This window comes from Cervus elaphus, chromosome 19 (genome assembly GCF_910594005.1).
Source record: "Cervus elaphus chromosome 19, mCerEla1.1, whole genome shotgun sequence".
Classification (NCBI taxonomy): domain Eukaryota; kingdom Metazoa; phylum Chordata; class Mammalia; order Artiodactyla; family Cervidae; genus Cervus; species Cervus elaphus.
Genome location: NC_057833.1, coordinates 19639787 through 19663272, shown reverse-complemented (window position 1 = coordinate 19663272; position 23486 = coordinate 19639787). Strand labels below are relative to the sequence as shown.

The 23486-nt window shown below is 36.2% G+C and overlaps 1 pseudogene; it reads right to left on the bottom strand.

Moving 5' to 3' along the window:
* Nucleotides 1–4241: 4241 nt before the first annotated feature.
* LOC122675199 lies at nt 4242–23265 on the bottom strand (annotated as a pseudogene).
* Between the last annotated feature and the right edge of the window lie 221 nt (nt 23266–23486).

Below are 23486 nucleotides of genomic sequence, written 5' to 3'. Positions count from 1 at the left end.
TTAAAAACTTTATTTTTCCTCATTCTGTTTTTCTTTTTTCTTCAAATTGTTCGATCTTCATCACTTATGATTGAGTTGACTAAATCTTTCAGTTCAAATATACTGTTAAACCACTGTAGTAAATTTTTAAAATTTCTATTATATTTTTCAACTCTAAAATTTTCATTTTATGCACTTTGTATTATAATTTATACATTTTTGTAATTATTCTTTACCTGATACTACTTTGTCATCATACCTTTCTTTGCCTGTTTAAATATGTTTTGCTTTAGTTCTGTAAGTGTGTTTATCCTTGCTAATATAAAGTTTTTCTTTAAATCCAACACTGGTTGATATAGCAGGTGACTTCTGTTGCCTGCTTAGTTTCTTTGCTGTATGGGTCATACTTTCCTGATTCTTTGACATGTCTCTTTCTTTAAATTAGAAACTGGACATTTTATATAATATATTGTGGAAGTTTGGGGTATTCTTCCTCCCCCCAGTATGGAGCTTGTTACTTCTTCATTTCCTTGTTTAATGACTGACTCGATTATTCTGCTGAGGTCTATTTTGACTCCTCCCATCCTCCAGTGTGAAGCTTCTTATGTGACTCCTAACATCAATAACCTCAGATATGCAGATGACACCAGAGCAACACTCGCCTTTCCCCTTCCTAGTGCATCACCATCATAGCAGCTGTTTCTCAACTGAATTGCCAGTGAGTGAACCCTGAAAATTCTAGGCTCACATTTCTGTTCCTTCAAGTGGGTTAGGGACATTCTTTCTTCTATCCCCACTTGGACACCCTCAGGGCAGAAAGCAAAGAACTAAAGAACCTCTTCATGAAAGTGAAAGAGGAGAGTGAAAAAGTTGGCTTAAAACTCAACATTCAGGAAACTAAGATCATGGCATCTGGTCCCATCTCTTCATGAGGCAAATAGATGGGTCTAACAATGGAAATAGTGAGAGACTTTATTTTGGGGGGCCTCAAAATCACTGCAGATGGTGACTTCAGCCCTGAAATTAAAAGATGCTTGCTCCATGGAAGAAAAGTTATGACCAACCTAGACAGCATATTAAAAAGCAGAGATATTACTTTGCCAACAAATGTCTGTCTAGTCAAAGCTATGGTTTTTCCAGTAGTCATGTATGGATGTGAGAGTTGGACCATAAACAAAGCTGAGTGATGAAGAATTGATGCTTTTGAACTGTGGTGTTGGAGAAGACTCTTGAGAGTCCCTTGGACTGCAAGGAGATCCAACCAGTCCATCTCAGAGGCAATCAGTCCTGAATATTCATTGGAAGGACTGATCCTGAAGAGGAAACTCCAATACTTTAGCCATCTGATGCAAAGAACTGACTTATTGGAAAAGACCCTGATGCTGGAAAAGATTGAAGGCAGTAGGAGAAGGGGACGGTAGAGGATGAGATGGTTGGATGGCATCACTGATGCAATGGACATGAGTTTGAGTAGGCTTCTGGAATTGGGGGACAGGGAAGCCTGGCGTACTGCAGTCCATAGGAAGTCCAAAAGTCACTCCATGCCTGAGTGACTGAATTGACCTGAGAAGTAGAAGAAAAAGAGAAAAGACCATAAGAAATATTTCAAACAATAATGGATGAGAAATTTCCCAAATTAATGTCAGACACCAAACCATAGATTCAGGAAGCTCAGAGACCATCAATAGGATTAATGTAAAAAAAAAAAAAAAGAAACAAAAACCACCAATCAAACCCCAGGATACTTAGGACTATTAATTTTCAAGCCATGGACAATCAAAGATAAAGTTCTGATAGAAGTCAGATGAAAGAACACCTTACCTGTAAAGAAATGACTTTAAGATTAACTTCTGACTTCTCCTCAGTCCGTGCAAGCAAGAAGAGGCTTTAGTGAAATAAACTGTACACTGTACACTGATAAATTATTCTTTAAAATGAAGGAGAAGCTATCTGGATGGGATAGGAGTTTGGGAGAGAATAGATACAGGTATATATATAGCTGAGTTGCTCTAGTGTATACCTGAAACTGTCACAATATTTTAAATTGGCTATACTCTAATATAAAATAAAAAGTTAAAACATGTAGAAGAAATAAAGACTTTCTCAGACAAATAGAAGTTGAAGGAATTTCTTACTAGTAGATCTGCCTTGCAAGAAATGTTATGAGTTCTTTAGAGAGAAGGAAAGTGCTGTGCCATAAACTTGAATTTAAATAAAGAAAAGATCTTCAAAGAATAAATAGATGAAGGTAAAACATGAACTTTAATTTTTCTCATTTTTAACCAGTCTAACAACAATTTGCTAAGCATAATGATACCAACAGTGTATTTAATTATATAAGCTATGTATGTTAGAAAAAATATGCTTAGATATGCTTACTGTAAGACAAATGAATGGTAGCAATAAAACAAGGGATGAAAGGGAGGTGTTAAGATTGTTTTGTTATTATTAAGTCCTCATACTACCTGTCAAATGGCATAGTGCTATTTGAAAGTAGACTTTGATTAGCAACATATAAAAAGATAAAAATAGGAAATACAAGAGATATACTAACAAAGGAGAGAAAACAGAATCATACAGACAAATCACAGGTGGCAGAAAATGGCAAGGAAGACAAAAATAGAAACGAAGAAAATGAAAACAGTAACAAATATGATAGATCCACCTATACTAATAACCACTTTGAATGTCCATGGTTTAAAGTGGTTTAAATAACCACTTTAAATGTCCACAGTTAAAGACAAATTGTCATAGTGGATAAAAAAACAAGACTCAAATATATTTCCAGAGAAGGTGATGGCACCCCACTCCAATACTCTTGCCTGGAAAATCCCATGGACTGAGGAGCCTAGTGGGCTGCAGTCCATGGAGTTGTGAAGAGTCAGACACAACTAAGCAACTTCACTTTCACTTTTCACTTTCATACATTGGAGAAGGAAATGGCAACCCACTCCAGTGTTCTTGCCTGGAGAATCCCAGGGACGGGGGAGCCTGGTGGGCTGCCATGCATGGGGTCGCAGAGTCGAACACGACTGAAGCAACTTAGCAGCAGCTGCAAGTAAATTTTATTAACAAGAAATCCATTTTCAATGAAGAAATGATGAGTGCTTCCCTTCTGGCCAAGATGTATTCACATGGACCAGATTTACCCTCCCATGTAAATTAACTTAAAAACTCTAACCAATCATACACAAAAAAAGGCAAAATACTTGAAATAATATAATGTGTATAATATGGTTATGTAAACAGAATAAAGTAGTAAATGGAGAATCCCATGAAGAGTCAGATATGCTTCATGTCATACGAATTTTAAAGGAAAGGTTTAACTGATATAATTTGTGTTATCTGTTGACATCATGTTTGTTCAGATTTTAAAGGGAAGACAGATATCACCCTTCTAATGCCCAAGTTTGGAACCATTTTGAAGCTAGGTGAAAAATCAAAATAATTTTTTTTCCCTATAAATCTAAACTGGAGAAACTGTGATGAACTTGTGGCCAAATAGACCTCTTAACATGTATTCCAGATGAGAGATCTACTATGTCGTGGGCAGTGCTGGATAGCTGACTGCCACCAGCAGATCCCAAGTACCCTCTTTGCAGGCAGGTGGTTCACAGTGAGAGAACTCCTAAGGATGGATTCATATTTATCTTCCTCTTCCAGTTGTGTGCATCAGCTAAATAACTCTTCCCTCCTGGGAAAAAGTAAGGAAGTTTAGAATCGAATGTTCCTCTCCTGCTGTTCCTTCCAGAAATGGAGTGAAAAAGCCCTTCTCATGTTGCAAACAGAAAGACAAGTGTCCTCTGTCACCTGTAAAGTAAAAACACTGACTTGTCTCAGAAATAAAACAGAAGAAGAAGCTAAAATCAAGCATTATTTACTGTTTCTTCCTGTAAAAGAGTCTGAAAAGAAGTACTTGGGAGGTCAACTTGAAGTTATTATTTCATCTTATTTGTCACATGCAAAGCTACTCTTCACTTAATTATTTAAAATTTCCCCCTCATGAAGATATGGTAATCTTTTTACCATTAGTTAATTTTACTTTGTTGGCTTTTGTGCTTAGAGCAATTTGAATTTGACAGTTGGAGCATTCTAATAAAGAAAGTCAGTTAAACACCTGTCCAAATTATTCCCTACATATACAGCAGTGGAATGTAAATTTGCATTGAAAAAGATTTATTAGAAAAGTTTAGCTGGCTATCACCTACTTTTACTGCCTTTTTTTTTTTTTTAACACAAATAAGACCTTTTATTTATCACCATTAAAAGTCCAAATTTTTCACAGATATTTGGACAGCTGACTCATACCCATCAGCTTGATCAACTTTAGTGCTTATCTCATCCCCAATAACTTTTCCAAAAATGCTATCTTCCCCATGCAGTTTCATGAGTTTTCCAAGTTCATACATGGGCTTCTTCAGCATATTTGCTTTTGTAACAGTGTCATCATGGAACAGATAAATAGATTGGCAAACCTTTTCTATGTGTTTTCCAATGCTGTCTGGAATCAATTTATTGACTACCCTTTTTAAGACATTTGTCTGCACCTCTCAGGTCATGATTTACATTGTGATCTTGTGGATCTGGCTGACCTACCAGTGCTGGGCATAAAAGGTCTTCTGAATCTAACTGTTGCATTTTCAGTAAAACTCACACAGAATAGATGAAGCAAATTACCATCGGTAGTGTTGGCATCAATGTGAGCTTCAATCACAGTCTGACATTTTTTGACTCATAGAGAACATTTTGTCACAGGTGAGATCCATGCCATGGAAATTAGTCAGGCATTTTTTACCCAGAACATCCTCAATAATTAGCTTGAATTTTCTAAATGCAACTTCATCATTCTGCAGATCAGCAAGGCTCACTTCAAAAACACAACCCTTGAAGCCATCAGTTGTGATTTTTGTTCGTTGGGTTCTCATGACCAGTGTTTTCCCAAGATTTCTTGTATTGAACCTTGCTGATGCTTTCACATCATACCAATCCTTCTTAGAAAATGAGTCAATCACTTTCTTCTTGGCTCCCTTTTTGCTGGTTTTGTAAAGTGCTTGTTCTTCCTGACTACCACGGTGCTACTCAGAGATCTAAAAGGGTTACTGCCTTTTTAAATATGAGAGATCCATCCAAATGCTATTAGAACTGATGAAAGTAAATATTCTAATGCAGTGTGTTTCAGTAAAATACAGTAAGAGTTATTTTAGAGGCTATAAAAAATAAACATTAGTTAAAAATCATGATTTTAAATCTCTCCTTAATTCTCTGCTGTTGTTCTTTCAAGATATATTTTACTATCACCTTAAGATGTATATGTATGTGTGTGTGTGTGTGTATACATATATATTAACATACTTGTTTGTATAACTCAAACAGGTTTTTAAAACTCTCAGCTTAGTTGCTATAAGTAGCTACCAGAATGATTATCAAGTTTTCAAAGAAATCATAAAAGAATATTGTCAGATTGCATCCTTGAATTTCACTTGATGGAATGATTTTCTTTTCCATGCATTGTTTTACTCATTTGAATATTTGATTTGTTTTCACTGAAATAATTTCAGATTCAAGTTCTTAGTTCATAATGCCTTGGTCCTTTCGTATAAAATATGTTTTGGAGATTTGTTCATTCAAAGTCCTGACATATGAAAAATTTTAGATTCTCTTCAGAGGTGCCTTTGGGTCCATAACTACTTGTTAGCTGTGTGAAAACTGGGAATTGTCTCCTATTAAGCCTTCAGATAGTCTGTGTATTCTCTTCTAATGTAATATGCTTATCCCCTGAGGTTTCCCCAGATGACGTTTCATGAGGGCATAAACCTAACTTCTGTAGCTTTGATATCTGTCTGTGTTTGCATGTATTAGATAACCCAAACATTTACAGAATGAGGAATGAGGAATGTTTAGCCTTATAACTAGTATCTCTTGCATCACTGAGTGATTTATATGCCTCCCCTTTAAACCTTTTGAGATTAAAAAAAATTAAAAAAAAATAAACCTTTTGAGATTGAGGAAGAAATATTTGTTATATAAGTCTATTGGATTTCCTGTATTTTTTCTTCTTCAGCACTGTTTAAATTTGATGTTTGAATGACTTCTTCTTAAGGAAGATTTACCATTGTCTAAATACTTAGGCTGATGGAAATCCTTGCTTGTTATTGTCTGTTTACAGCTCCATAAAGGATTAGGTTAGTGATCAAAGGGCACATATTTTGATGCTGACATTGAAAGACAAATATCCAAAGAATGTACACTTTGATGATGTGATATACTTCAGATATCATGTTGAAACATAATGGTGTAGGGCAATTTGAAGTGCAGGCTACTGACTATATTAAGTGCAAGGGCTCAGGCGTTTTAAGTCGTTATGCTCACTGGCTTGTCAAGATGGCATGTTTTGTCAAAGAGGTTGGAAAACAGAATCCTGTAGTAAATTAAGATAGTTTTTATTTTTTATCAGTATTTCTAACCCACTGGTTTGATGTTTCATGATTTTTATAAACTCATGATAAGTGAAACTCAGATTATAATTTAAATTTATTCTGAATACGTTATAAACATTGTAAATGTTGATAATTATGTTAAATAATTTTTTTTTAATTTTCAAATTTTCACCAGAAAATGTTTTACAGAATCCTCAAAGTGGTTTTGGAAGGCAAAACCAGAAAGATGAAAACTATTTTCCTTAAAGTTAAGTGCAAAAAAACACGAAGATGAACTTCAACACATTTACTATTTTCAGTCCATTATTCATTTGTAAACTAGTAAATGCAGAAAGTTGTAGAATATTCCAGAGGGTAAGTTTTATTTCCCATTTAAGGAGAATAATGTGGCCACCAAATACACTGTTTCTAATTTTGGTGCTTTCTCCAAATACACTGCTTTGGTACCTTTTTCAAAAAGCAATTATGATCTACTGCTTGGACTTTTAATTTTTCCAGCGTGTATGTATATCTAAAGTTTTAACCATAAACTCATGCAGTTGTTCATCATGAGACCATTCTTAAAATTTGAAGAAAATAAAGATACCTGATTATATACACTTAATACATTGAGATATCACTATCAAAACAAGTGCTTATTTAATGGCAGTACATGTACTATATCAAACACATTTACTCAAATCATATTACCTCTGGGCTCCTGTGTATATTCACACAATGATTTACTCTAGTGTATTCCTTTTCTTGGTTACTATTATCACTATTCATCTAATTAATGTGTGCATCAAGGGACAGTTTGCATAAAGACTCACTTAGTTAGTCATTTGCCCTTAAGTCAATCCTAAAGTAAGAAGAAAGCTAAATCTCACTATTGGAATTAAAATGATACATAAGAAGATGTATAAAATATATGTATCAAGAGTTATAAATGTTAACTCAAGTTTTAAATAGATGATTACATCCTAGTTTCTTACCTTAGAGAACATAATGGAGAATGGAAGAAGGCTAAATGTATCAGAATGAAATAGGATTATCCTTTATCTATAAATTTATAATGAAGATAGCATAGATTAGAAAATAATTTCATACAAATATAGAATTTAGCAGGCAAAATTGAGCAGATTCTTGAATTCATGTAGTTAAATGTTATTTTCAGAAAGTTCACACACATATACTTACATATTCAGTCATTCACATGCATGCATAAAGCAGGATTTTGCTTTTATTCTCTGTATGCACAGCATGGAAGAAAACTAAACTATTTTCTGTTTTACAGAGATGTGTTTAAGATTAAACACACACATACACAGACATACACACAAGTATTCAACTCAGTGAAGGAAAAACAGAAAAGTGCTTTTCTATTCTATACATCTAAATTTTAATCTAAATACTGAAGACAACATTTGGCAACTAGATATGTTTTATGTATGATCCTTTATTATTTTTTATTAATTGTATTGAAATATAGTTGCTTTACAATGTTGTGTTCATTTCTGCTATACAGCAAAGTAAATCAGCTCTATGCTTCATATATCCCCTCCTTTCTGGATTTTCTTCTCATTTAGGTGGCCATGGAACATTGCGTAGGGTTCCTTGAATTATACAGTAGGTTGTCATTAGTTATCTACTTTATGCATAATATTAGTAGTGTATATAATAATCCCAGTCTCCTAATTCATCCCACCCCTTTCTTCCCCCTTTGGTATCCATGCATTTGTTCTCTGTGTCTATGTCTCTATTTCTGCACGGTAGCTGTTGGTTCTCAACTCATGCTGTATATCAGGATCTGCTTAAGGAACTTTATAAAAATACTGATGCCAAGACTTTACACCAAAGATTTTGATACACTGTTTCTGGGTTTAGGTCTTTATTAGGATAAAGAGAACTAGTGTCTAAAGCCATTTTTGGAGATAAGCAATTATTTGAAATATCGCATGTAGTGAGAAACATGTTAGAAGAAGAATCAGTACTAGCATCTGGTAAGCTGCCCAGTGTGTGGGACTGAACTAGGATGGACCTGTTCTCTTTGAGCCTGACCTTCCTTGTGTGCAAAATGAATAGTTTGAATTAAATGATGTTTAACATAGATTATGTAGAATTCCAGTTCTAAAATTTCTGATGTTGTCATCACGTATACACGCATTTACAGAATTTGATAGAACACAGTGACAAAAATAATTGCAGACAACTTATAATTTGATAGCAGTTGTTGAAACGGTTTGTTTACTGGCAAAACCTTGCTCTGAAAGATTTTACTTTCAGTACATTACTTTTATAGACTAGAATTATGATGAAATAAAAATATTATATTTGGCATCATAAGACTGGTTTAAATTTCAGCTGCGCTCTGTACATCTTGCATGGCCTTGTACATGTGGTTTGACCTCATTAAATTCTGATGTCTTCATCTTTAAGGTGGTGGTGGGTAGGATAATACATGACAATTATTCAGAGAGCTGTTATGAAAATAGCACTGTATGTTTAATATTCTTTAATTAAAAATTTTAGTTATATTTTTAAGAATTGAAAGAGTTTTACAAGAGGGGAGATAGAATATGAAACTCTAAAGATTAAAAAAACAAGAATTTATAAATTTGTAGACAGGTTATTTTAAAAGTGATTTTTAGTGAATGCAGCTTTGGGTTTTCAAGGGAACCTTAATCTAGTAACCCTAGAAAAGAATTTAAGATCAAATAAAATATACTTCACCTATGATTTAGTTTGGGGGATGCTTTTATTGTCTTGGGATTTATTTTATCTCAGTGGACATAAGATGTGGGATCAGTGTATCTCAGAGTGAAGAAGGAATAAGACCCTCAAGGAGCTGCAAATATGTTACCTTGGTGATTGATGAGTATGAAAACAAGATGATTTTCTGGATGTTTAGGTATGTTCGTAAGATCTTTTGGTCCAGCCACAATGCATCTGTGAAACACTACACAAAGTGAATTACAATGACAGCAATAAGTTCACTCATTTATTTGTTCTTTGAGCAATTATTGATTAGACAACTAATGTCAGGAAGATCTCCTAGAGGAGGACACGGCAACCCACTCCAGTATTCTTGCCTAGAGAAGCCTATGGACAGAGGAGCCTACAGTCCATGGGGTCACACAGAGTCAGACACAACTGAAGCAACTTAGCAATACACACACATTAGGAACTGAACATCAACAAGATCCCTGATCTCGTAGAGTTTTCACTGTACAAAGAGGAGCTAGACATTATCATAAAGTCATCCAAATAACTTGCCAATTTTAAATGTTACAAAGTGCTATATAGTAAAGTGCTTGAGAGCATGTAATAGAGGACATTTATGAAGAAGAAATAGTGTAACTAGGTTCTGAAAATGAGCAGCAGTAATTATTTGGAGGTATGAGAGAGCATCCTTTATAGAGGTATCCCTACCAGGCTTCAGGTGTTTTCTGCCTTCAGACTGCACAGCTCCATTTCCTTGCTAATGTTTTGCTAACTTATCCGGCTTGTGTTCAATGGCAGAGTGTCCGATGCCTCTTTAGGATCCAGTTCCCTTTCAGTTTACTTTATCTCAACACAAAGGGATTATTCTTTTTAATGGAAAGGTGTAGTATTTTCTGGGAGAGCTCCAGGATTTTGCTCACCCTTTTCTCATATACTTTAAGTTCATATCCTGAATTTTCCAGGTTTTTCAAAGTGAACACAAAATCCAAAAAGAACTCCACATTTTGTCCTCTTCCTGCATTTCCAATTCCTCACTTAGGCAGTGTGCATCTTTGCTTGAAAGGTGGGAAGGGAAGTAGGCCAATACCTGCTAAAAGAAACACAGATGAATATATCAGAAACTTATTCTGCTAAATCGCTTAAGATTCTTTTTGGACTTTTGAGTGAATATGTAAAATATGCAATTAAACATGTAAGTAAAGAGGTCAGAAAAAGGCTTAGGTTTATCTTAGAAATTTGTGTTGATTTTGATGTTACCTATCTTTGTTCATATACAAATACAGACATTTGTATTGATGTTGATGTTATATATTGTTGTTGAAATATGTATGTCTATGTATTTGTCGTTGCTGTTGTTGTTTAGTCTATAAGTCATGTCTGACTATTTTGCAAGTCTGTGGACTGCCGTGGACTGTAGCCCACCAGGCTCCTCTGTCCATGGAATTCTCCAGGCCAGAATACTAGAGTGGGTTTCTGTTTCCTTTTCCAGGCGATCTGCCCAGATCAGGGGTTGAACCTGCATCTCCTGCATTGGCAGGTGGATTCTTTACCACTGATCTACCAGGGGTCTATTTTTTAACTTGCACGGCAATAACTCTGACCTTGTAATAAGTAATAAATACTATAGCATATGTGTTTAGAAAGACTAATCTAAAATTAGAAGACTATTCAGTGTTCAAAATGTTCTAGCAGAATCTTTCAGAATGATGATAATATTCATGTTCACTCCTTTAACCGTACAGACTTTCTGACCTTTGAAGAATATTTTGGATTATAGCTGTTGAACATGACAGCCAACATAACAAACACTCATTCTCCTGCTCTAGGTAAGAATTAGTCATTAACGATATGATTGATGTACTAATATCAAATTTTCAATACAAAGTTTATAATTACTGCCTTAAGTTGTTTCTGATACTACTGTGTGTGTCTCTGTAAATTCCTTTCCATAAGATATGTATTTCTCAGGAACCTCGGGATTTTGGGGATCTCACCATTTCATCCTCACCCACACCACATGGATCATGCCTCCTAGCCAAGCATTCTGGTGTTCCCCTCTTATGGTACTCCTTAGGAAATGATCAGGAAACATTTATTACAATCAAAATTAATTTAAACATTTTCAGCATAAGATTATCAACTATACACAAACTAAGGCTAAACTTGGGTGCATTTTGTTTATTGAGAGAAGAAGTTTCCTGGCAGAAAATTTAGGGGAAGGGAATATGACACAGAGGAAAAGTAAAATCTAATGTGTAAAGAAACACACTACATGTGTGCATGCATGCTAAGTTGCTTCATTCAAGTCTGGCTCTTTGCAGCCCTATGGACTGTAGTCTACCAAGGGACTGTCCAGGCAAGAATAGTGGAGTGGGTTGCTGTGTCCTCCTCCAGGGGATCTTCCTGACCCAGAGATCAAACCCACATCTCTTGTCTCCTGCATCGGCAGGTGGGTTCTTTACCAATAATGCCACTTGGGAAACCCCAAATACACTATACACAAACACATGTACACATTTATAGAATTGAAAATTGAGAAAAACTGAACACTAATTCATTTATAGAATTTTAATTTATAGAATGTTCAACCTGGAAGTGTATTCTTTTTTCAGAGAAGAACGTTACTAATACACCCTCTGTTTCTGGATACTAGGCCTCTAGATTCAGTTCTACCAGCTAACTCTATGCCCTTGCTGTATCACTCAACATCTCTGGGACTCACTTTTCTTTTTTATTAAGTATGAATAATACAGTGATTGTATTACTGGTTTCTATTACTGGTTGAACAACAGAATCACTGAGGAATTTACATTTTAAAGCCCAAACTGATTTTTTAGGCCCCAAATAAGATCTACTGGGTTAAGTAGTGCCTACTAAACAATAACTTCTACTTTGAATTTTCAAAGTATTTGAAATGAGCAGTCCATTTTGAGAATTGCTAGACTAGATTATTATTGCTAACACTTCTGCTCTCAGCAACTTTAGAGTCTGTAGCTTAGCTAGAAATAAGAAATAAATATCACTAGAATGTTATTATATGCTTCAAATGAAAAATAGTCAGAAAGTTGAATGTTTATATATACAACCTGACTTAGATGTGATTCTTGTAGGGCACAAAGAGTAAGTTGAGAGCTACATGTATATACAAGGACTATCAACTTTCAACCAATAGGATTTGAAACTCTCAAGGTATTACACTTCTACAATTTTACTTTCATAATTTGACATTAATTCAAAGTACATAAGATTAAATAATTTATTTAAAATATTGTACATTTGAAGAAGTGAATATGTCAATTTGACCAGCCAACACTAATCATCAAAACTTTTAAGATTACTTGCTTTGTTTTGAATCCATTTATTTGTAACTAAACATAGTGATTAATGCAAAGAAATAGAGTAAACAATAGAATGGGAAAGACTAGAGGTCTCTTCAAGAGAATCAGAGATACCAAGGGAACATTTCATGAAAAGATGGGCACAATAAAGGACAGAAATGTTAGGGACCTAATAGAAACAGAAAATATTAAGAGGTGGCAAGAATACACAGAAAAACTATACAAAAAAGATCTTCATGACCCAGATAATCACAATGGTGTGATCACTCACCTAGAGCCAGACATCTTGGAATGTGAAGTCAAGTGGGCCTTAGAAAGCATCACTACAAACAAAGCTACTGGAGGTGATGGAATTCCAGTTGAGCTATTTCAAATCCTGAAAGATGATGCTGTGAAACTGCTGCACTCAATATGCTGACAAATTTGGAAAACTCAGCAGTGGCCACAGGACTGGAAAAGGTCAGTTTTCATCCCTATCCCAAAGAAGGGCAATGCCAAGGAAGGCTCAGACTACCACACAATTGCACTCATCTCACATGCTAGTAAAGTAATGCTCAAAATTCTCCAAGCCAGGCTTCAGCAATACGTGAACTGTGAACTTCCAGATGTTCCAGCTGGTTTTAGAAAAGGCAGAGGAACCAGAGATCAAATTGCCAACATCCGCTGGATCATCGAGGAAACGAGAGAGCTTGAGGAGAACATCTATTTCTGCTTTATTGACTATGCCAAAGTCTTTGACTGTGTGGATCACTATCGACTGTGAAAAACTCTGGAAGAGATGGGAATAGCAGACCACCTGACCTGCCTCTTGAGAAACCTGTACGCAGGTCAGGAAGCAACAGTTAGAACTGGGCATGGAACAACAGACTGGTTCCAAATAGGAAAAGGAGTATGTCAAGCCTGTCATTGTCACTCTGCAGAGAACATATGAGAAACGCTGGGCTGGAGGAAGCACAAGCTGGAATCAAGATTGCTGGGAGAAATATCAACAACCTCAGATATGCAGATGACACCACCCTTATGGTAGAAAGTGAAGAAGAACTAAAGAGCCTCTTGATGAAAGTGAAAGAGGAGAGTGAAAAAGTTGGCTTAAAGCTCAACATTCTGAAAACTAAGATCATGGTATCCGGTCCCATCACTTCATGGCCAATAGATGGGGAAACAGTGGCTGACTTTATTTTTGGGCTCCAAAATCACTGTAGATGGTGATTGCAGCCATGAAATTAAAAGACACTTACTCCTTGGAAGGAAAGTTATGACCAACCTAGCTGCTGCTGCTGCTGCTAAGTCGCTTCAGTCGTGTCCAACTCTATGCGATCCCATAGATGGCAGCCCACTAGGCTCCTCTGTCCATGGGATTTTCCAGGCAAGAGTTCTGGAGTGGGATCAAAGTAGACAGCATATTAAAAAGCAGAGACATTACTTTGTCAACAAGGTCCATCTAGTCCAGTCTGTGGTTTTTCCAGTGGTTATGTATGGATGTGAGATTTGGAATATAAAGAAAACTGAGGGCCAAAGACTTGATGCTGTTGAACTGTGATGTTGGAGAAGACTCTTGAGAGTCCCTTGGATTGCAAGGAGATCCATCCAGTCCATCCTAAAGGAGATCAGTCCTGGGTGTTCATTGATTTTAGTATATGTGCTGCCAAAGTGAGCACCTGGGTGTTCATTGAAAGGACTGATGTTGAAGCTGAAACTCCAATACTTGGGCCATCTGATGCAAATAGCTGACTCATTTGAAAAGACACTGATGCTGGGAAAGATTGAGGGCAGGAGGAGAAGGGGACAACAGAGGATGAGATGGTTGGATGGCATCACTGACTCAATGGACATGGGCTTGGGTGGACTCCAGGAGTTGGTGATGGACAGGGAGGCCTGGAGTGCTGTGATTCATTGGGTCTCAAAGAGTCGGACACTACTGTGTGACTGAACTGAACTAATATATATATAAATAATGAAAACACACATAATTAACCTGACCTAGATCATAGTCCCCATGTCTACACAAATTTCCACCCAAATCCATTAAAATGGAGTTACTTTTATATCTTGTCACTATATTCTATTTACTCTAATATCTCCCTGAAAACTCTGATGAATTAGAATATAAATAGTGAATCTTACTGCTTCCCTCTGAAGCCAAATATGAACTATAATATTTTGCTCTACTGCAGAACACTATTTGATATCCTGTACCTTGAAGGGTATGAACCTTTAAGCATTTATGGACAGATGTCACATATTAGTGTATGTATAGCAGATTATATATTGAATGATCAATTTTCTTTCCTCTGTGGATAGCAGACTAGCTATCTGGTCTACTAGTCTAGTCTAGTATCCAAATTTTCCTTGCATTCACACAAACAAATGGATTGCCTGTATGGTATTTGAAAAGGTTGCTGCAGCTCATTGAGGTGCTCATCATTAAGGGAGAACCTACACAGAAAGCTCTCAGAAATGAAATGGAAGCAAGACATATTTTACTCTGTTTAGCATTTAGGCAGCATTTTTGAAAAGTACATTTTTATTAGAGAATCCTCACAACAGTCTTATGAGCTTCATCTAGTGGTGTTATGCTCACTTAGAAATGGATAAATTAAGGGCCACAGGAGCCAGGCATTGTTCCAGGTCATGTGGCAGCCAGGCAGTGGAGGAAGCCCAAATTACCACTCTGAGACCTGACATTTCCTTCGTGTTATTTTTCTTCCATGAGCTACACTCCCCATTTTTTCCACAGAGGAAACATTTCTAGGTAAAATCAGATATATAGTATTCATACATAAGGTTGGTAGTTACAGATAACTTTTAAAAAGGCAAATGATGGCAAACTGTCACAGTTATCATTCATGAGTGTATCACCTGTTCTTCACTCACAGTGATTCTTCTAATCATATAACAGTTTATCATATGTTTTAAGGTAATTGGTAGGTTTTATATATTTATGTATTTTATGATACCTTAGACTATTTTCTTCCTTTGGGGGAAACAGTAAACAAGATTCCAAGATAGGAACTGATCATGCAAGTCAGAAAACAAACAACATTGGAGGCAGACTGATGGAAAAGAATCATTCTTAAATACCAGAGTGGCATATTTTCCTAGGGTTTAACAAGGTCTAATATGCCTCAATGACCCACCAGTGATTCTGAAGGACTGATGCTGCATGCAGATAAATTTCATTTTTGCAGTGAAAAGTCCAAGAAAGCTTGTTAGTTTTATTCAGTGCTGTAAGAAGCATGACCACAATAATTCCACTTGTGAATGGTCATCTCTAAGTTGACCTGAACAAGTGTTTCTTTTAACTTGTGATAATCCTTGTATGTCTGCCTTAGGAGACAGAGCTTGAAATTATTTTTTCTTAGTATAAACGCTTTCTACTTTTGAATTCATTGCTTAAAACAGCTGTTATTCTTTGGCCTATTTTCATTCATTATTACATAAGATATGACCTAGAACAGGAAGAATGTGAAAATACTAGTCCTCATGGAATTAGTTACTATTCTTGATACTCATTCAAAGATTTTTATTATTGGGTTACTTCTTTCTGTGCTCAATTGTGCTTTTTATTAAATTTTCTTTTTGCCCTCTCTGCTTTTACTTTGTTAATTCCTAACTCTGTATGCAAAGTTTGAAATATATAGAGATTACATCATATAGTTTTAAGCAATAAGGATGTGCCGAAAACAGACTGGACTTGGTTCTCCAAAGAACGGTTTTTCAACCTCAGCACAAGTGGCATTTGGGGCCTAATAATTCATTGTTCTGTGAGAGGCTAACCTGCACGTTGTGATTGGTTTAGCAGCATTCCTGGCCTCTACTCACTAGATTCCAGGAGCATTACTCCTCTCCTTCCCCAGGTCATGGTAATCAGAGTTATCTTCAAACATTACCAAGTATCCCCAAGTGGAGAAAGACAAAGTCTCCCCCATTGGGAACCTCTTTCTCAAGGTCATTCCAGCCTCTCCTCTCCAGTTCTGCAGTTTATCATGTACTGTTGTAAGTCCATTTACTCAAAATTTACTTTATCTTTAGCTTACTCATGATTAGTTTATTTGTACTTAAGGCCTTACACAGTGTAGTCCATGGCTGTTTCTTCAACATTTTCTTTGCTTTTAACTCACTCTGTTACAGCCTCACTAGCCTCCTTGCTTTTATTTAAAAATGGCAGGCACTTGAGAGTCTTGGTTTTCTACTGTCTTGAATGCCTTAGTCCCAGTTATCTACATGGCTTACACCCTCACTAACTTCAAACCTTTGTCAAATCTCCGCTTTTCAACAAAGCCTAACTTGGGCACACATTTAAATTATAAAAACTCCCAACAGTATTTCCAAGTTCATTTATGTTATTCAATTCTATAATTTATTTACTTATAACTAAATTTATTTAGTTTAATATTATATATTATATTTTATCCATCAATATTAACAGTCTCCAGACATGAGAATGCAAGTGCTGTTATTTTTAAATGTTTTTCTATTTTTTTCACTGTTGTAGCCTGAGTATCTGCATTAGGAACTGGTCTATAGCAAATGCTTAATAAGTACATATTAAATTAATTAATTAATTTTTAACATAAATTTTTGGTCCTCATTCCCCATTATTCATCTTGAGCTAAGGATAAATCAAACATCAGAAAATTCTCTGGAAGTGCTATCTTTGTTTTCTTCTCTGAGACAAAGTGCACACACATTTGGTGACTGAAATTTTGGCATAGACTCTCTTCATGGTGAAGGATGAATGGACATAAGGGAAAAATGAAGCACTCAGAAATAAACTCTACTGATTACATCAGAAGGACTAGTTCAGTTCAGTTCCGTTCAGTCGCATCCGACTTTTTGTGACCCCATGGACTGCAGCACACCAGGCCTCCCTGTCCATCACCAACTCCCTGATATACTCAAACTTATGTCCATTGAGTCAGTGATGCCATCCAACCATCTCATCCTCTGCCGTCGCCTTCTCTTCCTGCCATCAATCTTTCCCAGCATCAGGGTCTTTTCCAATGAATCAGTTCTTTGTCTCAGGTGGCCAAAGTATTGGAGTTTCAGCTTCAACATCAGTCCTTCCAATGAATATTCAGGATTGATTTCCTTTAGGATGGACTGGTTGGATCTCCCTGTTGTCCAAGGGACTCTCAAAAGTCTTCTCCAACACCACAGTTCAAAAGCATCAATTCTTCGGCCTCAGCTTTCTTTACAGTCCAAATCTCACATCCATACATGACTACTGGAAAAACCATAGCCTTGATTGACTAGACGGAACTTTGTTGATAAAGTAATGTCTCTGCTTTTTAATATGCTATCAAGGCTGGTCATAACTTTTCTTCCATTGAGCAAGCATCTTTTAATTTCATGGCTGCAGTCACCATCTGCAGTGATTTTGGAGCCCCCCAAAATAAAGGCTATGCCAAAGAATGCTCAAACTACTAAAAAATTCCATTCATCTTAAATCCTAGTAATGCTCAAAAGTCTCCAAGCCAGGCTTCAACAGTATGTTAACTGTGAAATTCCAGATGTTTAAGCTGGTTTTAGAAAAGGTAGAGGAACCAGAGATCAAATTGCCAGCATCTGCTGGATCATCGAGAAAGCAAGAGAGTTCCAGAAAAAAATTTACTTCTGCTTTATTGACTCTGCCAAAGCCTTTGACGGTGTGGACCACAATAGACTGTGGAAAATTCTTAAAGAGATGGGAATACCAGACCACCTGACCTGCCTCTTGAGAAATCTATATGTAGATCAGGAAGCAACAGAACTGGATGTGGAACAAGAGACTGGTTCTAAATAGGGAAAGGAGTACATCAAGGCTGTATATTGTCGCCCTGCTTATTTAACATCTATGCAGATTACATCATGAGAAACGCTGGGCTGGATGAAGCACAAGCTGGAATCAAGATTGCTGGGAGAAATATTGATAACCTCAGATATGCATATGACACCACCCCTATGGCAGAAAGTGAAGAGGAACTAAACAGCCTCTTGATGAAAGTGAAATAGAAGTGAAAAAGCTGGCTTAAAACTCAACATTCAGGATGGGGAATACATGTACACCTGTGGCAGATTCAAGTCAGTGTATGGCAAAACCACTACAATATTGTGAAGTTATTAGCCTCCAATTAAAATAAATATATTTATTTAAAAAAAAAACTCACATTCAGAAAACTAAGATCATGGCATCTGGTCCCATCACTTCATGGCAAATAGATGGAGAAACAGTAGAAACAGAAGGACTGGTACTAATGATAATATTCTGTGCTCTTAAAAGTGTATGACCATAAGTATATGCTTATTCTGTAAATCAGTCTTGAACTTGAGAACACTCTATTTATATTGCACACTTTCACCAAGTTGCAGTTTTCAAAGGCTTACACTACGCCCAGATACATCTATACAAACTGATTCCATGTTCCTTAAAAATTCTAACAGTTAAGTCAAACAGCCTAATTTCTGTCCTCAGTGAGTAAACACTGTAAAAGACAAATCAGCAATGAACATGAAAATAATAAATGATTGAGATTGTATATGTTGCTGAGTGTTAAGAGAATCAATTCTGATAGAAAATGAGGAAGCACTATTGGAGCTGTTAAGAGGGGCCAAGAAAGGGCCAGTAATATATATAGGGGAATAAGGCATGGAGAAGGAAAGGCACTATAGATTGGAAATAGTACTGGCCCTAGAGCAGCAGTGAACACATCTTCCTGGATTAACTGGCCAGTGTATTTACAAAGGGTATTAGAGATGTGAGCCAGGACATTCTATTAAGATATATTTTATTTCTACTGACTGAATGAACATTTATCTTTTAACATCTTAATTGATGACTCATTTCTCAAATGATGAATCATTTTTTAGAGTAAATCCAGAGTCCCATTACAAAGGTATTTTGTTTTTTAATTTACAAAGCTCTTTTGTCTTAAGTATCCACAATAAAGATGCGTGTGTATAAGTTTTATTCTCCTCTGACCACCTGGAAAAGCTAAGAGGAAGAGAAAATTCCTCAGAAATCAATTCTTTCAAGAATGTAAATCAAGAACTATTTTCCAGAATTTTTAAGTACTTAAAAAAAATTATTACAAAAATATAGTGTGTCCTATGGTATTTTTCCTTAGAATTATAAAAATATAAAAGATCCTCTGAGTACTAAATTAAAATGATAAATAATAAAATAAGAATATCTCTAAAGAATTAAGGTGCTTCCCCACATATGAAGAGTAAAATGGATTTGAAAGTTGTGTGATGACAATTTTACTTCTGTTCTTAGCTTGAGTTACAATAATATATCTGTTCTATATTTGGGGATTTTGAACACAAGATTTATAATCATTTAAGGCTGAGAATCTATTTATGTAACATGATATGCTGTAAAATGAAAGGTACTACCTGTTAAACCAGTAAAATAAGACATGCTAAAAGCCATCTTCAAAGTAGTGTAAATATATATAATGTTAAATGTGTGTTTTAATATACATTTCTCTCAAAATACAGAGAATTCATATATAAGTCCCAAATCACTGTAGAATATTTCCATGAAAGAAGTATCATGTTTTGTTACTATTATTGTCAGTCTAAGGAGTAAATGCCTGTAGTTCAGGTCACTAGTTTAATCTTTTACTGGTGTGCTGATTTCTATCAGATGATCAAAAAGATGATAAGTATGTCACCATTTATTTATGATTTTGAACATTGCAGATTTAAAGAAAGTAGTCCATATGAGACTTTTTCTTAGACAATAGCACTATCCTGGTATTTCTTTATTTTTCTTTCTATACAAACATGTAAGATAAAGCTCCATGTTAATATCTGTGCAGTTTGGATAACTGTTAAAAGCATAGTTTGAAAACAGGTTGTTGAATGTCTGAACCTTCTATATCAGTGTTAAATGACCTGAATGTGACATGCTCAAGAGGCCCACTGAAGAAGTGGACTTGAGGATCAAGGTGGTGTTTTTCCTTGTTGTGTTTGTTTGTTTACTTCTGTTTTTTCTAACAGAACAGAGCTATCTGCTGTATCTAAAACTGTGGTTGTTGTTGTTCAACCATTAAAGCCATGGCTGACTCTCTGTGACCCTATGGATTGTGGCATACCAGGTTTCTCTGTCCATCACTATCTTCTTGAGTTTGCTCAAACTCATACCCATTGAGTCACTGATGCCATCCAAACATCTCATCCTCTGTCACCCCCCATCTCCTCTTGCTCTCATTTTTCCTAGCATCAGGGTCTTTTCCAATGAGTCAGCTCTTCACATCATGTGGCCAACATATTGGAGCTTCAGCATCAGTCCATCCAATGATTATTCAGCTTTGATTTACTTTAGGATTGACTGACTTGATCTCCTTGCTATCCAAGGGGTGCTCAAGAGTCTTCTCCAGCACTACAGTTGAAAGCATCAATTCTTTGGTGCTCAGACTTCTTTATGGTCCAACTCTCACATCCATTCAAAACTACTGGAAAAACCATAGCTTTGGCTAGACAGACATTTTCAGCAAAGTGATTGGTCTCTGCTTTTTAATACAGGTTTAACCTGTAGGTTCACCTGTATAGATTTTGTCATAGCTAATCTTTCAAGGAGCAAGTGTCTTGCAGTCACTGTCCATATTGATTTTGGAGCCCAAGAAAGTGAAATCTGACACTATTTCCACATTTCCCCCATCTATTTGCTATAGATGTGGTAGGAGAAGACTTTCAAGATGGAAGCAGTATCTACAAAGCATTAGAAGAAACACCACTAATTAAAATATAGAAGAGAGGGGGATGAATTTCTGGAGTGACACCCTTGAGTAAGGGAAAGGTTTGGGTGTTTGTAGGACAGAGAACACATCTCAGCTTTGCTTGCAGATGAAACAGGAAGGCATTTGCTGGCCGGATGGTACATGTAGTAGAGGGAGTCAAAGCTTTTATTTAAGTATCTCAGTGAAGCGAAAGGGAAGTTAAGGTCATCAGCTGTTTGTGATTTGAGAAGAAAGTGAAATTGGTATTTAGGAATGAGAGAGTAAACAGACTTGACAGCATGCTGTGGTATCCTGATGGAATTACTGGCATATATGAGGTTCAGCATCATTAATCTGTACTAGGTCAGTTAAAATGACTGCATTTTTTTCTTCATTCAATTTCAGTTGTGCAGGTGCATGTGAAAAGAATTTAAATAGTAGCATGTAATGAATGGTAGTACATCCACATAAATACAGCAGAGCCAGAGACGTAAATCCTTTTTATGTATTTATGTTCTGGAGTGTTTGAGAGAACAGGAGAAAAAGCCATACGTAGAATTTAAGGAGTCACAAAATATGAAAGTAACAGAAAAGTGCAAATAATGCCAGCTGACTACTCAAACAGATAGTTCACAAAATGATACACAGAGTGAATGGAAACTGTGTGTCATCCTTGTACCTGTGCATAATTGCTACCAAAGAATAATGGTTTCTTATCCTCTCTAATTACATGAAGCCTTCTTAAAATAATCAAGAGGCTGCTCAGAAGATAGCAAGAGAAAAACTACACTGGAGAAAAAAATAGGGTATGAAGTTCCATAGGGTATATTCAGCATATATGAATTGTATCCCAAACATATTCATTGATTGTTTCACTTAACTGGACATATGCATTCTGATATTAAAAACACATGAAACAGCATTCAGAAGTTGACTTTACAGCACGATTTTATTCACTCTTTCAGTGACTATTTTAGATGGATAAACTACTATGAGCTGGGTATTGTTCTAAGCATTGTAAACACAGTATTTAACAAAACAGATTTCTGGCTCCTGCAGGTTATACTTCAACAGAAAAAGATTCATACAACCATAACCATATAAGTGAGTTACATATAATGTTATCCGAAAGCAGTAAGTAAGATGGAGATAAAGGAAGCAGAGGAGGTGCCGAGGAAGAGGGGTTTAGAGTTTAAAATATGCAATTTTTAAGCAAAATTTCAAATGAGATGGAGTAAAGGGCAAGGAGACTACCTGGAGGGTTTTCCAGGATGGGAGGAGGCGCAGAAGAGGCAGAGTGTCTTGTGTGCGCAAGAAACAGAAAGGATACCCATTGTGCCTGGGAGAGAAGCAAAAAAGAAGAATATAGTAGGAAATGTGGGGAGAAAAGTATTGTGGGGCTATATCATCTATAGCACAAATGTTTATGTTGATATGATCTAGAAAGGAGCCTAAGATGTGGCTGTTTCATGAAGAAAAAAGGAAGTCATTGCTTTAGAGAGAGAGGTTGATGAAAGGTAGTGTTGGTATATAGACAGCCCTGTATAACACAGACAATTTTCCTCTGAATGATCTGATAAAGACCAAAATTTTTTTTTTTTTAATGAAAAAGAAAGAACAAGAAAGCAAACAAGCAAAAACAAAATGAAAGCCCTGTCCTTCCTTAGAAAAGACTCTTACCCAGGGCATAGGATAAATAATACATTTTTATTTACAATGAAGCTGTTAGAGGCCACTCTGAATAGGACCAACACAATGCATTGTAAAACATTTTTTTGAACTATGCATTTAAGTTTCAGTAATTTCTATTCTGTCTGTTCTTTTGAATGTGCTATGTTCTTGGAATAAAGGCATGTGATATACTTTTTTTGCTTTTACTTATTAACTATAACATGATGGAGAATTTGACATTTTATATTGTGTTTTAGTTTCCTAGGGCTGCCACAACAAATTACCACAGACCTCGTGGCTTAAACCACATAATTGTATTCTTTCAGAGTCTGGATGCTGGCATTCTGAAATCAAGTCACCAGCAGGTTTGCACTTCCTCTGGAGGCTCCCGGGAGAGTCCTGTGCCTCTTCTAGTTCTGAGGGCTGTGGCATTCTTTGACTTGTTTTAGCTTCCCTGGTGGCTCAGTCGGTAAAGAATCTACCTGCAAAGCTGGAGACTTTGTCCGATCCCTGGGTTGGGAAGATCCCCTGGAGAAGGGCATGGCAGCACACTCCAGTATTCTTGCCTGGAGAATCGCATGGACAGAAGAGCCTGGTGGGCTACAGTCCACAGGATGGCAAAGAGTCAGACATGCTGCTGCCGCTGCTAAGTC